Below are 21,813 nucleotides of genomic sequence, written 5' to 3'. Positions count from 1 at the left end.
GAGTTACAGCTTTCCCCTCAAGAAGCCTTTCGCTAAGACAGTTCTTGTGGAATTGGCAAAGTGATATTTGGAAGCCCTTAGAGGGCTATGGTGAAAAAGGAAATATCCTCAGAAGAAATCTGGAAAGAAGCTTTCTGAGAATCTGCTTAGTGTTCTGTTAATTCATCTCAGAGAGTTACATCTGTATTGCGTGGATCTCTTTGCTAGCCTTATTTCTGTGGAATCTGAGAACAGATATTTCGGATCCCTTTGAAGACTATAGGGCCAAAGTAATATCCTCCGATAACAAAGAGAAAGAAGCTTTCTGAGAAACTTCTTTGTGTTCTGTGAAATCATCTCAGAACGTTACAGCTTTCCCCTCAAGAAGCCTTTCACTAAGACAGTTCTTGTGGAATTGGCAAAGTGATATTTGGAAGCCCATAGAGGGCTATGGTGAAAAAGGAAATATCCTCAGATGAAATCTGGAAAGAAGCTTTCTGGGAAACTGCTTAGTGTTCTGTTATTTCATCTAACAGAGTTACCTCTGTATTTCGTGGATCTCTTTGCTAGCCTTATTTCTGTGGAATCTGAGAACAGATATTTCGGATCCCCTTGAAGACTCTAGGGCCGAAGGAAATATCCTCCGATAACAAAGAGAAAGAAGCTTTCTGAGAAACTTCTTTGTGTTCTGTGAAATAATCTCACAGAGTTACACCTTTCCCCTCAAGAAGCCTTTCACTAAGACAGTTCTTGTGGAATTGGCAAAGTGATATTTGGAAGCCCTTAGAGGGCTATGGCGAAAAAGGAAATATCCTCAGATGAAATCTGGAAGGAAGCTTTCTGAGAATCTGCTTAGTGTTCTGTTAATTCATCTCACAGAGTTACATCTGTATTTCGTGGATCTCTTTGCCAGCATTATTTCTGTGGAATCTGAGAACAGATATTTCGGATCTCTTTGAAGACTATAGAGCCAAAGGAAATATCCTCCGATAACAAAGAGAAAGAAGCTTTCTGAGATACTTCTTTGTGTTCTGTGAATTCATCTCACAGAGTTACAGCTTTCCCCTCAAGAAGCCTTTCGCTAAGACAGTTCTTGTGGAATTGGCAAAGTGATATTTGGAAGCCCATAGAGGGCTATGGTGAAAAAGGAAATATCCTCTGATGAAATCTGGAAAGAAGCTTTCTGAGAAACTGCTTAGTGTTCTGTTAATTCATCTCACAGAGTTACACCTGTATTTCGTGGATCTCTTTGCTAGCCTTATTTCTGTGGAATCTGAGAACAGATATTTCGGATACCTTTGAAGACTATAGGGACAAAGGAAATATCCTCCGATAACAAAGAGAAAGAAGTTTTCTGAGAAACTTCTTTGTGTTCTGTGAAATCATCTCACAGAGTTACAGCTTTCCCCTCAAGAAGCCTTTCGCTAAGACAGTTCTTGTGGAATTGGCAAAGTGATATTCGGAAGCCCATAGAGGGCTATGGTGAAAAAGGAAATATCCTCAGATGAAATCTGGAAAGAAGCTTTCTGAGAAACTGCTTAGTGTTCTGTAAATTCATCTCACAGAGTTACATCTGTATTTCGTGGATCTCTTTGCTAGCCTTATTTCTGTGGAATCTGAGAACAGATATTTCGGATACCTTTGAAGACTATAGGGACAAAGGAAATATCCTCCGATAACAAAGAGAAAGAAGTTTTCTGAGAAACTTCTTTGTGTTCTGTGAAATCATCTCACAGAGTTACAGCTTTCCCCTCAAGAAGCCTTTCGCTAAGACAGTTCTTGTGGAATTGGCAAAGAGATATTTGGAAGCCCATAGAGGGCTATGGTGAAAAAGGAAATATCCTCAGATGAAATCTGGAAAGAAGCTTTCTGAGAAACTGCTTAGTGTGTTGTTAATTCATCTCACAGAGTTACATCTGTATTTCGTGGATCTCTTTGCTAGCCTTATTTCTGTGGAATCTGAGAACAGATATTTCGGATCCCTTTGAAGACTATAGGGCCAAAGGAAATATCCTCCGATAACAAAGAGAAAGAAGCTTTCTGAGAAACTTCTTTGTGTTCTGTGAAATCATCTCACAGAGTTACAGCTTTCCCCTCAAGAAGCCTTTCGCTAAGACAGTTCTTGTGGAATTGGCAAAGTGATATTTGGAAGCCCATAGAGGGGTATGGTGAAAAAGGAAATATCCTCAGATGAAATCTGGAAAGAAGCTTTCTGAGAAACTGCTTATTGTTCTGTTAATTCATCTCACAGAGTTACATCTGTAGTTCCTGGATCTCTTTGCTAGCCTTATTTCTGTGGAATCTGAAAACAGATATTTCGGATCCCTTTGAAGACTATAGGGCCAAAATAATAGCCTCCGATAACAAAGAGAAAGAAGCTTTCTGAGAAACTTCTTTGTGTTCTGTGAAATCATCTCAGAAAGTTACAGCTTTCCCATCAAGAAGCCTTTCGCTAAGACAGTTCTTGTGGAATTGGCAAAGTGATATTTGGAAGCCCATAGAGGGCTATGGTGAAAAAGGAAATATCCTCGGATGAAATCTGGAAAGAAGCTTTCTGGGAAACTGCTTAGTGTTCTGTTAATTCATCTCACAGAGTTACATCTGTATTTCGTGGATCTCTTTGCTAGCCTTATTTCTGTGGAATCTGAGAACAGATGTTTCGGATCCCTTTGAAGACTATAGGGCCAAATGAAATATCCTCCGATTACAAAGAGAAAGAAGCTTTCTGAGAAACTTCTTTGTGTTCTGTGAAATAATCTCACTGAGTTACAGCTTTCCCCTCAAGAAGCCTTTCGCGAAGACAGTTCTTGTGGAATTGGCAAAATGATATTTGGAAGCCCATAGAGGGCTATGGTGAAAAAGGAAATATCCTCAGAAGAAATCTGGAAAGAAATTTTCTGAGAATCTGCTTAGTGTTCTGTTAATTCATCTCACAGAGTTACATCTGTATTTCGTGGATCCCTTTGCTAGCATTATTTCTGTGGAATCTGAGAACAGATATTTCGGATCTCTTTGAAGACTATAGAGCCAAAGGAAATATCCTCCGATAACAAAGAGAAAGAAGCTTTCTGAGATACTTCTTTGTGTTCTGTGAATTCATCTCACAGAGTTACAGCTTTCCCCTCAAGAAGCCTTTCGCTAAGACAGTTCTTGTGGAATTGGCAAAGTGATATTTGGAAGCCCATAGAGGGCTTTGGTGAAAAAGGAAATATCCTCAGATGAAATCTGGAAAGAAGCTTTCTGAGAAACTGCTTAGCGTTCTGTTAATTCATCTCACAGAGTTACACCTGTATTTCCTGGATCTCTTTGCTAGCCTTATTTCTGTGGAATCTGAGAACAGATATTTCGGATACCTTTGAAGACTATAGGGACAAAGGAAACAACCTCCGATAACAAAGGAAAGAAGTTTTCTGAAAAACTTCTTTGTGTTCTGTGAAATCATCTCACAGAGTTACAGCTTTCCCCTCAAGAAGCCTTTCGCTAACACAGTTCTTGTGGAATTGGCAAAGAGATATTTGGAAGGCCATAGAGGGCTACGGTGAAAAAGGAAGTATCCTCAGATGCAATCTGGAAAGAAGCTTTCTGAGAAACTGCTTAGTGTTCTGTTAATTCATCTCACAGAGTTATATCTGTATTTCGTGGATCTCTTTGCTAGCCTTATTTCTGTGGAACCTGAGAACAGATATTTCGGATCCCTTTGAAGACTATAGGGCCAAAGGAACTATCCTCCGATAACAACGACAAAGAAGCTTTCTGAGAAACTTCTTTGTGTTCTGTGAAATCATCTCACAGAGTTACAGCATTCCCCTCAAGCAGCCTTTCACTAAGACAGTTCTTGTGGAATTGGCAAAGTGATATTTGGAAGCCCATAGAGGGCTATGGTGAAAAAGGAAATATCCTCAGATGAAATCTGGAAAGAAGCTTTCTGGGAAACTGCTTAGTGTTCTGTTATTTCATCTCACAGAGTTACATCTGTATTTCGTGGATCTCTTTGCTAGCCTTATTTCTGTGGAATTTGAGAACAGATATTTCGGATCTCTTTGAAGACTATAGAGCCAAAGGAAATATCCTCCGATAACAAAGAGAAAGAAGCTTTCTGAGATACTTCTTTGTGTTCTGTGAATTCATCTCACAGAGTTACACCTTTCTCCTCAAGAAGCCTTTCGCTAAGACAGTTCTTGTGGAATTGGCAAAGTGATATTTGGAAGCCCATAGAGGGCTATGGTGAAAAAGGAAATATCCTCAGATGAAATCTGGAAAGAAGCTTTCTGAGAAACTGCTTAGTGTTCTGTTAATTCATCTCACAGAGTTACACCTGTATTTCGTGGATCTCTTTGCTAGCCTTATTTCTGTGGAATCTGAGAACAGATATTTCGGATACCTTTGAAGACTATAGGGACAAAGGAAATATCCTCCGATAACAAAGAGAAAGAAGTTTTCTGAGAAACTTCTTTGTGTTCTGTGAAATCATCTCACAGAGTTACAGCTTTCCCCTCAAGAAGCCTTTCGCTAAGACAGTTCTTGTGGAATTGGCAAAGTGATATTCGGAAGCCCATAGAGGGCTATGGTGAAAAAGGAAATATCCTCAGATGAAATCTGGAAAGAAGCTTTCTGAGAAACTGCTTAGTGTTCTGTAAATTCATCTCACAGAGTTACATCTGTATTTCGTGGATCTCTTTGCTAGCCTTATTTCTGTGAAATCTGAGAACAGATATTTCGGATCCCTTTGAAGACTATAGGGCCAAAGGAAATATCCTCCGATAACAAAGAGAAAGAAGCTTTCTGAGAAACTTCTTTATGTTCTGTGAAATCATCTCACAGAGTTACAGCTTTCCCCTCAAGAAGCCTTTAGCTAAGACAGTTCTTGTGGAATTGGCAAAGTGATATTTGGAAGCCCATAGAGGGGTATGGTGAAAAAGGAAATATCCTCAGATGAAATCTGGAAAGAAGCTTTCTGAGAAACTGCTTATTGTTCTGTTAATTCATCTCACAGAGTTACATCTGTAGTTCCTGGATCTCTTTAGTAGCCTTATTTCTGTGGAATCTGAGAACAGATATTTCGGATCCCTTTGAAGACTATAGGGCCAAAATAATAGCCTCCGATAACAAAGAGAAAGAAGCTTTCTGAGAAACTTCTTTGTGTTCTGTGAAATCACCTCAGAAAGTTACAGCTTTCCCATCAAGAAGCCTTTCGCTAAGACAGTTCTTGTGGAATTGGCAAAGTGATATTTGGAAGCCCATAGAGGGCTATGGTGAAAAAGGAAATATCCTCAGATGAAATCTGGAAAGAAGCTTTCTGGGAAACTGCTTAGTGTTCTGTTAATTCATCTCACAGAGTTACATCTGTATTTCGTGGATCTCTTTGCTAGCCTTATTTCTGTGGAATCTGAGAACAGATATTTCGGATCCCTTTGAAGACTATAGGGCCAAAGGAAATATCCTCCGATTACAAAGAGAAAGAAGCTTTCTGAGAAACTTCTTTGTGTTCTGTGAAATAATCTCACAGAGTTACAGCTTTCCCCTCAAGAAGCCTTTCGCTAAGACAGTTCTTGTGGAATTGGCAAAATGATATTTGGAAGCCCTTAGAGGGCTATGGTGAAAAAGGAAATATCCTCAGATGAAATCTGGAAAGAAGCTTTCTGAGAATCTGCTTAGTGTTCTGTTAATTCATCTCACAGAGTTACATCTGTATTTCGTGGATTTCTATGCTAGCATTATTTCTGTGGAATCTGAGAACAGATATTTCGGATCTCTTTGAAGACTATAGAGCCAAAGGAAATATCCTCCGATAACAAAGAGAAAGAAGCTTTCTGAGATACTTCTTTGTGTTCTGTGAATTCATCTCACGGAGTTCCAGCTTTCCCCTCAAGAAGCCTTTCGCTAAGACAGTTCTTGTGGAATTGGCAAAGTGATATTTGGAAGCCCATAGAGGGCTATGGTGAAAAAGGAAATATCCTCAGATGAAATCTGGAAAGAAGCTTTCTGAGAAACTGCTTAGCGTTCTGTTAATTCATCTCACAGAGTTACACCTGTATTTCGTGGATCTCTTTGCTAGCCTTATTTCTGTGGAATCTGAGAACAGATATTTCGGATACCTTTGAAGACTATAGGGACAAAGGAAATAACCTCCGATAACAAAGGAAAGAAGTTTTCTGAGAAACTTCTTTGTGTTCTGTGAAATCATCTCACAGAGTTACAGCTTTCCCCTCAAGAAGCCTTTCGCTAAGACAGTTCTTCTGGAATTGGCAAAGAGATATTTGGAAGGCCATAGAGGGCTACGGTGAAAAAGGAAGTATCCTCAGATGCAATCTGGAAAGAAGCTTTCTGAGAAACTGCTTAGTGTTCTGTTAATTCATCTCACAGAGTTACATCTGTATTTCGTGGATCTCTTTGCTAGCCTTATTTCTGTGGAACCTGAGAACAGATATTTCGGATCCCTTTGAAGACTATAGGGTCAAAGGAACTATCCTCCGATAACAAAGACAAAGAAGCTTTCTGAGAAACTTCTTTGTGTTCTGTGAAATCATCTCAGAAAGTTACAGCTTTCCCCTCAAGAAGCCTTTCACTAAGACAGTTCTTGTGGAATTGGCAAAGTGATATTTGGAAACCCATAGAGGGCTATGGTGAAAAAGGAAATATCCTCAGATGAAATCTGGAAAGAAGCTTTCTGGGAAACTGCTTAGTGTTCTCTTAATTCATCTCACAGAGTTACATCTGTATTTCGTGGATCTCTTTGCTAGCCTTATTTCTGTGGAATATGAGAACAGATATTTCGGATCCCTTTGAAGACGATAGGGCCAAAGGAACTATCCTCCGATAACAAAGAGAAAGAAGCTTTCTGAGAAACTTCTTTGTGTTCTGTGAAATAATCTAACAGAGTTACAGCTTTCCCCTCAAGAAGCCTTTCACTAAGACAGTTCTTGTGGAATTGGCAAAGTGATATTTGGAAGCCCAAAGAGGGCTATGGTGAAAAAGGAAATATCCTCAGAAGAAATCTGGAAAGAAGCTTTCTGAGAATCTGCTTAGTGTTCTGTTAATTCATCTCACAGAGTTACATCTGTATTTCGTGGATCTCTTTGCTAGCATTATTTCTGTGGAATCTGAGAACAGATATTTCGGATCTCTTTGAAGACTATAGAGCCAAAGGAAATATCCTCCGATAACAAAGAGAAAGAAGCTTTCTGAGATACTTCTTTGTGTTCTGTGTATTCATCTCACATATTTACAGCTTTCCCCTCAAGAAGCCTTTCGCTAAGACAGTTCTTGTGGAATTGGCAAAGTGATATTTGGAAGCCCATAGACGGCTATGGAGAAAAAGGAAATATCCTCAGATGAAATCTGGAAAGAAGCTTTCTGAGAAACTGCTTAGCGTTCTGTTAATTCATCTCACAGAGTTACACCTGTATTTCGTGGATCTCTTTGCTAGCCTTATTTCTGTGGAACCTGAGAACAGATATTTCGGATCCCTTTGAAGACTATAGGGCCAAAGGAACTATCCTCCGATAACAAAGACAAAGAAGCTTTCTGAGAAACTTCTTTGTGTTCTGTGAAATCATCTCACAGAGTTACAGCTTTCCCCTCAAGAAGCCTTTCGCTAAGACAGTTCTTGTGGAATTGGCAAAGTGATATTTGTAAGCCCATAGAGGGCTATGGTCAAAAAGGAAATATCCTCAGATGAAATCTGGAAAGAAGCTTTCTTAGAAACTGCTTAGTGTTCTGTTAATTCATCTCACAGAGTTACATCTGTATTTCGTGGATCTCTTTGCTAGCCTTATTTCTGTGGAATCTGAGAACAGATATTTCGGATCCCTTTAAAGACTATAGGGCCAAAGGAAATATCCTCCGATAACAAAGAGAAAGAAGCTTTCTGAGAAACTTCTTTGTGTTCTGTGAAATCATCTCACAGAGTTACAGCTTTCCCCTCAAGAAGCCTTTCGCTAAGACAGTTCTTGTGGAATTGGCAAAGTGATATTTGGAAGCCATTAGAGGGGTATGGTGAAAAAGGAAATATCCTCAGATGAAATCTGGAAAGAATCTTTCTGGGAAACTGCTTATTGTTCTGATAATTCATCTCTCAGAGTTACATCTGTATTTCGTGGATCTCTTTGCTAGCCTTATTTCTGTGGAATCTGAGAACAGATATTTCGGATCCCTTTGAAGACTATAGGGCCAAAGTAATATCCTCCGATAACAAAGAGAAAGAAGCTTTCTGAGAAACTTCTTTGTGTTCTGTGAAATCATCTCAGAAAGTTACAGCTTTCCCCTCAAGAAACCTTTCACTACGACAGTTCTTGTCGTATTGGCAAAGTGATATTTGGAAACCCATAGAGGGCTATGGTGAAAAAGGAAATATCCTCAGATGAAATCTGGCAAGAAGCTTTCTGAGAAACTGCTTAGTGTTCTGTTAATTCATCTCACAGAGTTACATCTGTATTTCGTGGATCTCTTTGCTAGCCTTATTTCTGTGGAAGCTGAGAACAGATATTTCGGATCCCTTTGACGACTATAGGGCCAAAGGAAATATCCTCCGATAACAAAGAGAAAGAAGCTTTCTGAGATACTTCTTTTTGTTCTGTGAAATCAGCTCACAGAGTTACAGCTTTCCCCTCAAGAAGCCTTTCGCTAAGACAGTTCTTGTGGAATTGGCAAAGTGATATTTGGAAGACCATGGAGGGCTATGGTGAAAAAGGAAATATCCTCAGATGAAATCTGGAAAGAAGCTTTCTGGGGAACTGCTTAGTGTTCTGTTATTTCATCTCACAGAGTTACCTCTGTATTTAGTGGATCTCTTTGCTAGCCTTATTTCTGTGGAATCTGAGAACAGATATTTCGGATCCCCTTGAAGACTATAGGGCCGAAGGAAATATCCTCCGATAACAAAGAGAAAGAAGCTTTCTGAGAAACTTCTTTGTGTTCTGTGAAATAATCTCACAGAGTTACACCTTTCCCCTCAAGAAGCCTTTCGCTAAGACAGTTCTTGTGGAATTGGCAAAATGATATTTGGAAGCCCATAGAGGCTATGGTGAAAACGGAAATATCCTCAGATGAAATCTGGAAAGAAGCTTTCTGAGAATCTGCTTAGTGTTCTGTTAATTCATCTCACAGAGTTACATCTGTATTTCGTGGATTTCTATGCTAGCATTATTTCTGTGGAATCTGAGAACAGATATTTCGGATCTCTTTGAAGACTATAGAGCCAAAGGAAATATTCTCCGATAACAAAGAGAAAGAAGCTTTCTGAGATACTTCTTTGTGTTCTGTGAATTCATCTCACAGAGTTACAGCTTTCCCCTCAAGAAGCCTTTCGCTAAGACAGTTCTTGTGGAATTGGCAAAGTGATATTTGGAAGCCCATAGACGGCTATGGTGAAAAAGGAAATATCCTCAGATGAAATCTGGAAAGAAGCTTTCTGAGAAACTGCTTAGCGTTCTGTTAATTCATCTCACAGAGTTACACCTGTATTTCGTGGATCTCTTTGCTAGCCTTATTTCTGTGGAACCTGAGAACAGATATTTCGGATCCCTTTGAAGACTATAGGGCCAAAGGAACTATGCTCCGATAACAAAGACAAAGAAGCTTTCTGAGAAACTTCTTTGTGTTCTGTGAAATCATCTCACAGAGTTACAGCTTTCCCCTCAAGAAGCCTTTCGCTAAGACAGTTCTTGTGGAATTGGCAAAGTGATATTTGTAAGCCCATAGAGGGCTATGGTCAAAAAGGAAATATCCTCAGATGAAATCTGGAAAGAAGCTTTCTTAGAAACTGCTTAGTGTTCTGTTAATTCATCTCACAGAATTACATCTGTATTTCGGGGATCTCTTTGCTAGCCTTATTTCTGTGGAATCTGAGAACAGATATTTCGGATCCCTTTGAAGACTATAGGGCCAAAGTAATATCCTCCGATAACAAAGAGAAAGAAGCTTTCTGAGAAACTTCTTTGTGTTCTGTGAAATCATCTCAGAAAGTTACACCTTTCCCCTCAAGAAACCTTTCACTACGACAGTTCTTGTCGTATTGGCAAAGTGATATTTGGAAGCCCATAGAGGGCTATGGTGAAAAAGGAAATATGTTCAGATGAAATCTGGCAAGAAGCTTTCTGGGAAACTGCTTAGTGTTCTGTTAATTCATCTCACAGAGTTACATCTGTATTTCGTGGATCTCTTTGCTAGCCTTATTTCTGTGGAATCTGAGAACAGATATTTCGGATCCCTTTGAAGACTATAGGGCCAAAGGAAATATCCTCTGATAACAAAGAGAAAGAAGCTTTCTGAGAAACTTCTTTGTGTTCTGTGAAATCAGCTCACAGAGTTACAGCTTTCCCTTCAAGAAGCCTTTCGCTAAGACAGTTCTTGTGGAATTGGCAAAGTGATATTTGGAAGCCCCTAGAGGGCTATGGTGAAAAAGGAAATATCCTCAGATGAAATCTGGAAAGAAGCTTTCTGAGAAACTGCTTAGTTTTCTGTTATTTCATCTCACAGAGTTACCTCTGTATTTCGTGGATCTCTTTGCTAGCCTTATTTCTGTGGAAGCTGAGAACAGATATTTCGATCCCTTTGAAGACTACAGGGCCAAAGGAAATATCCTCCGATAACAAAGAGAAAGAAGCTTTCTGAGATACTTCTTTGTGTTCTGTGAAATCAGCTCACAGAGTTACAGCTTTCCCTTCAAGAAGCCTTTCGCTAAGACAGTTCTTGTGGAATTGGCAAAGTGATATTTGGAAGCCCATAGAGGGCTATGGTGAAAAAGGAAATATCCTCAGATGAAATCTGGAAAGAAGCTTTCTGGGAAACTGCTTAGTGTTCTGTTATTTCATCTCACAGAGTTACCTCTGTATTTCGTGGATCTCTTTGCTAGCCTTATTTCTGTGGAATCTGAGAACAGATATTTCGGATCCCCTTGAAGACTATAGGGCCGAAGGAAATATCCTCCTATAACAAAGAGAAAGAAGCTTTCTGAGAAACTTCTTTGTGTTCTGTGAAATAATCTCACAGAGTTACACCTTTCCCCTCAAGAAGCCTTTCGCTAAGACAGTTCTTGTGGAATTGGCAAAATGATATTTGGAAGCCCATAGAGGCTATGGTGAAAAAGGAAATATCCTCAGATGAAATCTGGAAAGAAGCTTTCTGAGAATCTGCTTAGTGTTCTGTTAATTCATCTCACAGAGTTACATCTGTATTTCGTGGATTTCTATGCTAGCATTATTTCTGTGGAATCTGAGAACAGATATTTCGGATCTCTTTGAAGACTATAGAGCCAAAGGAAATATCCTCCGATAACAAAGAGAAAGAAGCTTTCTGAGATACTTCTTTGTGTTCTGTGAATTCATCTCACAGAGTTACAGCTTTCCCCTCAAGAAGCCTTTCGCTAAGACAGTTCTTGTGGAATTGGCAAAGTGATATTTGGAAGCCCATAGAGGGCTAAGGTGAAAAAGGAAATATCCTCAGATGAAATCTGGAAAGAAGCTTTCTGAGAAACTGCTTAGTGTTCTGTTAATTCATCTCACAGAGTTACACCTGTATTTCGTGGATCTCTTTGCTAGCCTTATTTCTGTGGAATCTGAGAACAGATATTTCGGATACCTTTGAAGACTATAGGGACAAAGGAAATAACCTCCGATAACAAAGGAAAGAAGTTTTCTGAGAAACTTCTTTGTGTTCTGTGAAATCATCTCACAGAGTTACAGCTTTCCCCTCAAGAAGCCTTTCGCTAAGACAGTTCTTGTGGAATTGGCAAAGAGATATTTGGAAGGCCATAGAGTGCTACGGTGAAAAAGGAAGTATCCTCAGATGCAATCTGGAAAGAAGCTTTCTGAGAAACTGCTTAGTGTTCTGTTAATTCATCTCACAGAGTTACATCTGTATTTCGTGGATCTCTTTGCTAGCCTTATTTCTGTGGAACCTGAGAACAGATATTTCGGATCCCTTTGAAGACTATAGGGCCAAAGGAACTATCCTCCGATAACAAAGAGAAAGAAGCTTTCTGAGAAACTTCTTTGTGTTCTGTGAAATCATCTCACAGAGTTACAGCATTCCCCTCAAGCAGCCTTTCGCTAAGACAGTTTTTCTGGAATTGGAAAAGTGATATTTGGAAGCCCTTAGAGGGCTATGGTGAAAAAGGAAATATCCTCAGATGAAATCTGGAAAGAAGCTTTCTGAGAAACTGCTTAGTGTCCTGTTAATTCATCTCACAGAGTTACATCTGTATGTCGTGGATCTCTTTGCTAGCCTTATTTCTGTGGAATCTGAGAACAGATATTTCGGATCCCTTTGAAGACTATAGGGCCAAAGAAATATCCTCCGATAACAAAGAGAAAGAAGCTTTCTGAGAAACTTCTTTGTGTTCTGTGAAATCATCTCAGAAAGTTACAGCTTTCCCCTCAAGAAGCCTTTCACTAAGACAGTTCTTGTGGAATTGGCAACGTGATATTTGGAAGCCCATAGAGGGCTATGGTGAAAAAAGAAATATCCTCCGATGAAATATGGAAAGAAGCTTTCTGAGAAACTGATTAGTGTTCTGTTAATTAATCTCACAGAGTTACATCTGTATTTCGTGGATCTCTTTGCTAGCCTTATTTCTGTGGAATCTGAGAACAGATATTTCGGATCCCTTTGAAGACTATAGGGCCAAAGGAAATATCCTCCGATAACAAAGAGAAAGAAGCTTTCTGAGAAACTTCTTTGTGTTCTGTGAAATCATCTCACAGAGTTACAGCTTTCCCCTCAAGAAGCCTTTCGCTAAGACAGTTCTTGTGGAATTGGCAAAGTGATATTTGGAAGCCCATAGAGGGGTATGGTGAAAAAGGAAATATCCTCAGATGAAATCTGGAAAGAAGCTTTCTGAGAAACTGCTTAGTGTTCTCTTAATTCATCTCACAGGGTTACATCTGTATTTCGTGGATCTCTTTGCTAGCCTTATTTCTGTGGAATCTGAGAACAGATATTTCGGATCCCTTTGAAGACTATAGGGCCAAAGTAATATCCTCCGATAACAAAGAGAAAGAAGCTTTCTGAGAAACTTCTTTGTGTTCTGTGAAATCATCTCAGAAAGTTACAGCTTTCCCCTCAAGAAGCCTTTCACTAAGACAGTTCTTGTGGAATTGGCAAAGTGATATTTGGAAGCCCATAGAGGGCTATGGTGAAAAAGGAAATATCCTCAGATGAAATCTGGAAAGAAGCTTTCTGGGAAACTGCTTAGTGTTCTGTTAATTCATCTCACAGAGTTACATCTGTATTTCCTGGATGTCTTTGCTAGCCTTATTTCTGTGGAAGCTGAGAACAGATATTTCGGATCCCTTTGAAGACTATAGGGCCAAAGGAAATATCCTCCGATAACAAAGAGAACGAAGCTTTCTGAGAAACTTCTTTGTGTTCTGTAAAATCAGCTCACAGAGTTACAGCTTTCCCTTCAAGAAGCCTTTCGCTAAGACAGTTCTTGTGGAATTGGCAAAGTGATATTTGGAATCCCCTAGGGGGCTATGGTGAAAAAGGAAATATCCTCAGATGAAATCTGGAAAGAAGCTTTCTGAGAAACTGCTTAGTGTTCTGTTATTTCATCTCACAGAGTTACCTCTGTATTTCGTGGATCTCTTTGCTAGCCTTATTTCTGTGGAATCTGAGAACAGATATTTCGGTTCCCTTTGAAGACTATAGGGGCAAAGGGAAAATCCTCCGAAAACAAAGAGAAAGAAGCTTTCTGAGAAACTTCTTTGTGTTCTGTGAAATCATCTCACAGAGTTACAGTTTTCCCCTCAAGAAGCCTTTCACTAAGACAGTTCTTGTGGAATTGCCAAAGTGATATTTGCAAGCCCTTAGAGGGCTATGGTGAAAAAGGAAATATCCTCAGATGAAATCTGGAAAGAAGCTTTCTGAGAAACTGCTTAGTGTTCTGTTAATTCATCTCACAGTGTTACATCTGTATTTCGTGGATCTCTTTGCTAGCCTTATTTCTGTGGAATCTGAGAACAGATATTTCGGATCCCCTTGAAGACTATAGGGCCGAAGGAAATATCCTCCGAAAACAAAGAGAAAGAAGCTTTCTGAGAAACTTCTTTGTGTTCTGTGAAATAATCTCACAGAGTTACACCTTTCCCCTCAAGAAGCCTTTCGCTAAGACAGTTCTTGTGGAATTGGCAAAATGATATTTGGAAGCCCATGGAGGCTATGGTGAAAAAGGAAATATCCTCAGATGAAATCTGGAAAGAAGCTTTCTGAGAATCTGCTTAGTGTTCTGTTAATTCATCTCACAGAGTTACATCTGTATTTCGTGGATTTCTATGCTAGCATTATTTCTGTGGAATCTGAGAACAGATATTTCGGATCTCTTTGAAGACTATAGAGCCAAAGGAAATATCCTCCGATAACAAAGAGAAAGAAGCTTTCTGAGATACTTCTTTGTGTTCTGTGAATTCATCTCACAGAGTTACAGCTTTCCCCTCAAGAAGCCTTTCGCTAAGACAGTTCTTGTGGAATTGGCAAAGTGATATTTGGAAGCCCATAGATGGCTATGGTGAAAAAGGAAATATCCTCAGATGAAATCTGGAAAGAAGCTTTCTGAGAAACTGCTTAGTGTTCTGTTAATTCATCTCACAGAGTTACACCTGTATTTCGTGGATCTCTTTGCTAGCCTTATTTCTGTGGAATCTGAGAACAGATATTTCGGATACCTTTGAAGACTATAGGGACAAAGGAAATAACCTCCGATAAAAAAGGAAAGAAGTTTTCTGAGAAACTTCTTTGTGTTCTGTGAAATCATCTCACAGAGTTACAGCTTTCCCCTCAAGAAGCCTTTCGCTAAGACAGTTCTTGTGGAATTGGCAAAGTGATATTTGGAAGCCCATAGAGGGGTATGGTGAAAAAGGAAATATCCTTAGATGAAATCTGGAAAGAAGCTTTCTGAGAAACTGCTTAGTGTTCTCTTAATTCATCTCACAGAGTTACATCTGTATTTCGTGGATCTCTTTGCTAGCCTTATTTCTGTGGAATCTGAGAACAGATATTTCGGATCCCTTTGAAGACTATAGGGCCAAAGTAATATCCTCCGATAACAAAGAGAAAGAAGCTTTCTGAGAAACTTCTTTGTGTTCTGTGAAATCATCTCAGAAAGTTACAGCTTTCCCCTCAAGAAGCCTTTCACTAAGACAGTTCTTGTGGAATTGGCAAAGTGATATTTGGAAGCCCATAGAGGGCTATGGTGAAAAAGGAAATATCCTCAGATGAAATCTGGAAAGAAGCTTTCTGGGAAACTGCTTAGTGTTCTGTTAATTAATCTCACAGAGTTACATCTGTATTTCCTGGATGTCTTTGCTAGCCTTATTTCTGTGGAAGCTGAGAACAGATATTTCGGATCCCTTTGAAGACTATAGGGCCAAAGGAAATATCCTCCGATAACAAAGAGAACGAAGCTTTCTGAGAAACTTCTTTGTGTTCTGTAAAATCAGCTCACAGAGTAACAGCTTTCCCTTCAAGAAGCCTTTCGCTAAGACAGTTCTTGTGGAATTGGCAAAGTGATATTTGGAAACCCCTAGGGGGCTATGGTGAAAAAGGAAATATCCTCAGATGAAATCTGGAAAGAAGCTTTCTGAGAAACTGCTTAGTGTTCTGTTATTTCATCTCACAGAGTTACCTCTGTATTTCGTGGATCTCTTTGCTAGCCTTATTTCTGTGGAATCTGAGAACAGATATTTCGGTTCCCTTTGAAGACTATAGGGGCAAAGGAAAAATCCTCCGAAAACAAAGAGAAAGAAGCTTTCTGAGAAACTTCTTTGTGTTCTGTGAAATCATCTCACAGAGTTACAGTTTTCCCCTCAAGAAGCCTTTCACTAAGACAGTTCTTGTGGAATTGCCAAAGTGATATTTGCAAGCCCTTAGAGGGCTATGGTGAAAAAGGAAATATCCTAAGATGAAATCTGGAAAGGAGCTTTCAGAGAAACTGCTTAGTGTTCTGTTAATTCATCTCACAGAGTTACACCTGTATTTCGTGGATCTATTTGCTAGCCTTATTTCTGTGGATTCTGAGAACAGATATTTCGGATACCTTTGAAGAATACAGGGAGAAAGGAAATATCCTCCGATAACAAAGAGAAAGAAGTTTTCTGAGAAACTTGTTTGTGTTCTGTGAAATCATCTCACAGAGTTACAGCTTTCACCTCAAGAAGCCTTTCGCTAAGACAGTTCTTGTGTAATTGGCAAAGTGATATTTGGAAGCGCCTAGAGGGCTATGGTGAAAAAGGAAATATCCTCAGATGAAATCTGGAAAGAAGCTTTCTGAGAAACTGCTTAGTGTTCTGTTAATTCATCTCACAGAGTTACATCTGTATTTCGTGGATCTCTTTGCTAGCCTTACTTCTGTGGAATCTGAGAACAGATATTTCGGATACCTTTGAAGACTATAGGGCCAAAGGAAATATCCTCCGATAACAAAGAGAAAGAAGCTTTCTGAGAAACTTCTTTGTGTTCTGTGAAATCATTTTACAGAGTTACAGCTTTCCCCTGAAGAAGCCTTTAGCTAAGACAGTTCTTGTGGAATTGGCAAAGTGATATTTGGAAGCCCATAGAGGGCTATGGTGAAAAAGGAAATATCCTCAGATGAAATCTGGAAAGAAACTTTCTGGGAAACTGCTTAGTGTTCTGTTATTTCATCTCACAGAGTTACATCTGTATTTCGTGGATCTCTTTGCTAGCCTTATTTCTGTGGAGTCTGAGAACAGATATTTCGGATCCCCTTGAAGACTATAGGGCCGAAGGAAATATCCTCCGATAACAAAGAGAAAGAAGCTTTCTGAGAAACTTCTTTGTGTTCTGTGAAATAATCTCACAGAGTTACACCTTTCCCCTCAAGAAGCCTTTCGCTAAGACAGTTCTTGTGGAATTGGCAAAATGATATTTGGAAGCCCTTAGAGGGCTATGGTAAAAAAGGAAATATCCTCAGATGAAATCTGGAAAGAAGCTTTCTGAGAATCTGCTTAGTGTCCTGTTAATTCATCTCACAGAGTTACATCTGTATTTCGTGGATTTCTATGCTAGCATTATTTCTGTGGAATCTGAGAACAGATATTTCGGATCTCTTTGAAGACTATAGAGCCAAAGGAAATATCCTCCGATAACAAAGAGAAAGAAGCTTTCTGAGATACTTCTTTGTGTTCTGTGAATTCATCTCACAGAGTTACAGCTTTCCCCTCAAGAAGCCTTTCGCTAAGACAGTTCTTGTGGAATTGGCAAAGAGATATTTGGAAGGCCATAGAGGGCTACGGTGAAAAAGGAAGTATCCTCAGATGCAATCTGGAAAGAAGCTTTCTGAGAAACTGCTTAGTGTTCTGTTAATTCATCTCACAGAGTTACATCTGTATTTCGTGGATCTCTTTGCTAGCCTTATTTCTGTGGAACCTGAGAACAGATATTTTGGATCCCTTTGAAGACTATAGGGCCAAAGGAACTATCCTCCGATAACAAAGAGAAAGAAGCTTTCTGAGAAACTTCTTTGTGTTCTGTGAAATCATCTCACAGAGTTACAGCATTCCCCTCAAGCAGCCTTTCGCTAAGACAGTTTTTCTGGAATTGGAAAAGTGATATTTGGAAGCCCTTAGAGGGCTATGGTGAAAAAGGAAATATCCTCAGATGAAATCTGGAAAGAAGCTTTCTGAGAAACTGCTTAGTGTCCTGTTAATTCATCTCACAGAGTTACATCTGTATGTCGTGGATCTCTTTGCTAGCCTTATTTCTGTGGAATCTGAGAACAGATATTTCGGATCCCTTTGAAGTCTATAGGGCCAAAGAAATATCATCCGATAACAAAGAGAAAGAAGCTTTCTGAGAAACATCTTTGTGTTCTGTGATATCATCTCAGAAAGTTACAGCTTTCCCCTCAAGAAGCCTTTCACTAAGACAGTTCTTGTGGAATTGGCAAAGTGATATTTGGAAGCCCATAGAGGGCTATGGTGAAAAAGGAAATATCCTCCGATGAAATATGGAAAGAAGCTTTCTGAGAAACTGTTTAGTGTTCTGTTAATTAATCTCACAGAGTTACATCTGTATTTCGTGGATCTCTTTGCTAGCCTTATTTCTGTGGAATCTGAGAACAGATATTTCGGATCCCTTTGAAGACTATAGGGCCAAAGGAAATATCCTCCGATAACAAAGAGAAAGAAGCTTTCTGAGAAACTTCTTTGTGTTCTGTGAAATCATCTCACAGAGTTACAGCTTTCCCCTGAAGAAGCCTTTCGCTAAGATAGTTCTTGTGGAATTGGCAAAGTGATATTTGGAAGCCCATAGAGGGGTATGGTGAAAAAGGAAATATCCTCAGATGAAATCTGGAAAGAAGCTTTCTGAGAAACTGCTTAGTGTTCTCTTAATTCATCTCACAGAGTTACATCTGTATTTCGTGGATCTCTTTGCTAGCCTTATTTCTGTGGAATCTGAGAACAGATATTTCGGATCCCTTTGAAGACTATAGGGTCAAAGTAATATCCTCCGATAACAAAGAGAAAGAAGCTTTCAGAGAAACTTCTTTGTGTTCTGTGAAATCATCTCAGAAAGTTACTGCTTTCCCCTCAAGAAGCCTTTCGCTAAGACAGTTCTTGTGGAATTGGCAAAGTGATATTTGCAAGCCCTTAGAGGGCTATGGTGAAAAAGGAAATATCCTCAGATGAAATCTGGAAAGAAGCTTTCTGAGAAACTGCTTAGTGTTCTGTTAATTCATCTCACAGTGTTACATCTGTATTTCGTGGATCTCTTTGCTAGCCTTATTTCTGTGGAATCTGAGAACAGATATTTCAGATCTCTTTGAAGACTATAGAGCCAAAGGAAATATGCTCCGATAACAAAGAGAAAGAAGCTTTCTGAGATACTTCTTTGTGTTCTGTGAATTCATCTCACAGAGTTACAGCTTTCCCATCAAGAAGCCTTTCGCTTAGACAGTTCTTGTGGAATCGGCAAAGTGATATTTGGAAGAACATAGAGGGCTATGGTGAAAAAGGAAATATCCTCAGATGAAATCTGGAAAGGAGCTTTCTGAGAAACTGCTTAGTGTTCTGTTAATTCATCTCACAGAGTTACACCTGTATTTCGTGGATCTCTTTGCTAACCTTATTTCTGTGGAATCTGAGAACAGATATTTCGGATACCTTTGAAGAATACAGGGAGAAAGGAAATATCCTCCGATAACAAAGAGAAAGAAGTTTTCTGAGAAACTTCTTTGTGTTCTGTGAAATCATCTCACAGAGTTACAGCTTTCCCCTCAAGAAGCCTTTCGCTAAGACAGTTCTTGTGGAATTGGCAAAGTGATATTTGGAAGCGCCTAGAGGGCTATGGTGAAAAAGGAAATATCCTCAGATGAAATCTGGAAAGAAGCTTTCTGAGAAACTGCTTAGTGTTCTGTTAATTCATCTCACAGAGTTACATCTGTATTTCGTGGATCTCTTTGCTAGCCTTATTTCTGTGGAATCTGAGAACAGATATTTCGGATACCTTTGAAGACTATAGGGCCAAAGGAAATATCCTCCGATAACAAGGAGAAAGAAGCTTTCTGAGAAACTTCTTTGTGTTGTGAAATCATATCACAGAGTTACAGCTTTCCCCTCAAGAAGCCTTTCGCTAAGACAGTTCTTGTGGAATTGGCAAAGTGATATTTGGAAGCCCATAGTGGGCTACGGTGAAAAAGGAAATATCCTCAGATGAAATCTGGAAAGAAGCTTTCTGAGAAACTGCTTAGTGTACTGTTAATTCATCTCACAGAGTTACATCTGTATTTCGTGGATCTCTTTGCTAGCCTTATTTCTGTGGAATCTGAGAACAGATATTTCGGATCTCTTTGAAGACTATAGGGCCAAAGAAATATCCTCCGATAACAAAGAGAAAGAAGCTTTCTGAGAAACTTCTTTGTGCTCTGTGAAATCATCTCACAGAGTTACAGCTTTCCCCTCAAGAAGCCTTTCGCTAAGACAGTTCTTGTGGAATTGGCAAAGTGATATTTGGAAGCCCATAGAGTGGTATGTTGAAAAAGGAAATATCCTCAGATGAAATCTGGAAAGAAGCTTTCTGGGAAACTGCTTAGTGTTCTGTTAATTCATCTCACAGAGTTACATCTGTATTTCGTGGATCTCTTTGCTAGCCTTATTTCTGTGGAATCTGAGAACAGATATTTCGGATCCCTTTGAAGAGTATAGGGCCAAAGGAAATATTCTCTGATAACAAAGAGAAAGAAGCTTTCTGAGAAACTTCTTTGTGTTCTATGAAATCAGCTCACAGAGTTACAGCTTTCCCTTCAAGAAGCCTTTCGCTAAGACAGTTCTTGTGGAATTGGCAAAGTGATATTTGGAAGCCCCTAGAGGGCTATGGTGAAAAAGGAAATATCCTCAGATGAAATATGGAAAGAAGCTTTCTGAGAAACTGCTTAGTGCTCTGATAACTCATCTCACAGAGTTACCTCTGTATTTCGTGGATCTCTTTGCTAGCCTTATTTCTGTGGAATCTGAGAACACATATTTCGGATCCCTTTGAAGACTATAGAGCCAAAGGAAATATCCTCCGATAACAAACAGAAAGAAGCTTTCTGAGATACTTCTTTGTGTTCTGTGAATTCATCTCACAGAGTAACAGCTTTCCCCTCAAGAAGCCTTTCGCTAAGACAGTTCTTGTGGAATTGGCAAAGTGATATTTGGAAGCCCATAGACGGCTATGGTGAAAAAGGAAATATCCTCAGATGAAATCTGGAAAGAAGCTTTCTGAGAAACTGCTTAGCGTTCTGTTAATTCATCTCACAGAGTTACACCTGTATTTCGTGGATCTCTTTGCTGGCCTTATTTCTGTGGAATCTGAGAACAGATATTTCGGATACCTTTGAAGGCTATAGGGACAAAGGAAATAACCTCCGATAAGAAAGGAAAGAAGTTTTCTTAGAAACTTCTTTGTGTTCTGTGAAATCATCTCACAGAGTTACAGCTTTCCCCTCAAGAAGCCTTTCGCTAAGACAGTTCTTGTGGAATTGGCAAAGAGATATTTGGAAGGCCATAGAGGGCTACGGTGAAAAAGGAAGTATCCTCAGATGCAATCTGGAAAGAAGCTTTTTGAGAAACTGCTTAGTGTTCTGTTAATTCATCTCACAGAGTTACATCTGTATTTCGTGGATCTCTTTGCTAGCCTTATTTCTGTGGAACCTGAGAACAGATATTTCGGATCCCTTTGAAGACTATAGGGCCAAAGGAACTATCCTCCGATAACAAAGAGAAAGAAGCTTTCTGAGAAACTTCTTTGTGTTCTGTGAAATCATCTCACAGAGTTACAGCTTTCCCCTGAAGAAGCCTTTCGCTAAGACAGTTCTTGTGGAATTGGCAAAGTGATATTTGGAAGCCCATAGAGGGGTATGGTGAAAAAGGAAATATCCTCAGATGCAATCTGGAAAGAAGCTTTCTGAGAAACTGCTTAGTGTTCTCTTAATTCATCTCACAGAGTTACATCTGTATTTCGTGGTTCTCTTTGCTAGCCTTATTTCTGTGGAATCTGAGAACAGATATTTCGGATACCTTTGAAGAATACAGGGAGAAAGGAAATATCCTCCGATAACAAAGAGAAAGAAGTTTTCTGAGAAACTTCTTTGTGTTCTGTGAAATCATCTCACAGAGTTACAGCTTTCCCCTCAAGAAGCCTTTCGTTAAGACAATTCTTGGGGAATTAGCAAAGTGATATTTGGAAGCGCCTAGAGGGCTATGGTGAAAAAGGAAATATCCTCAGATGAAATCTGGAAAGAAGCTTTCTGAGAAACTGCTTAGTGTTCTGTTAATTCATCTCACAGAGTTACATCTGTATTTCGTGGATCTCTTTGCTAGCCTTATTTCTGTGGAATCT

The sequence above is a fragment of the Macaca fascicularis genome, chromosome 5, assembly GCF_037993035.2.
Source record: "Macaca fascicularis isolate 582-1 chromosome 5, T2T-MFA8v1.1".
In the NCBI taxonomy this organism is placed as follows: Eukaryota; Metazoa; Chordata; class Mammalia; order Primates; family Cercopithecidae; genus Macaca; species Macaca fascicularis.
The sequence above is the reverse complement of the archived record's forward strand: the minus strand, read 5'-3'. Positions refer to the sequence as shown.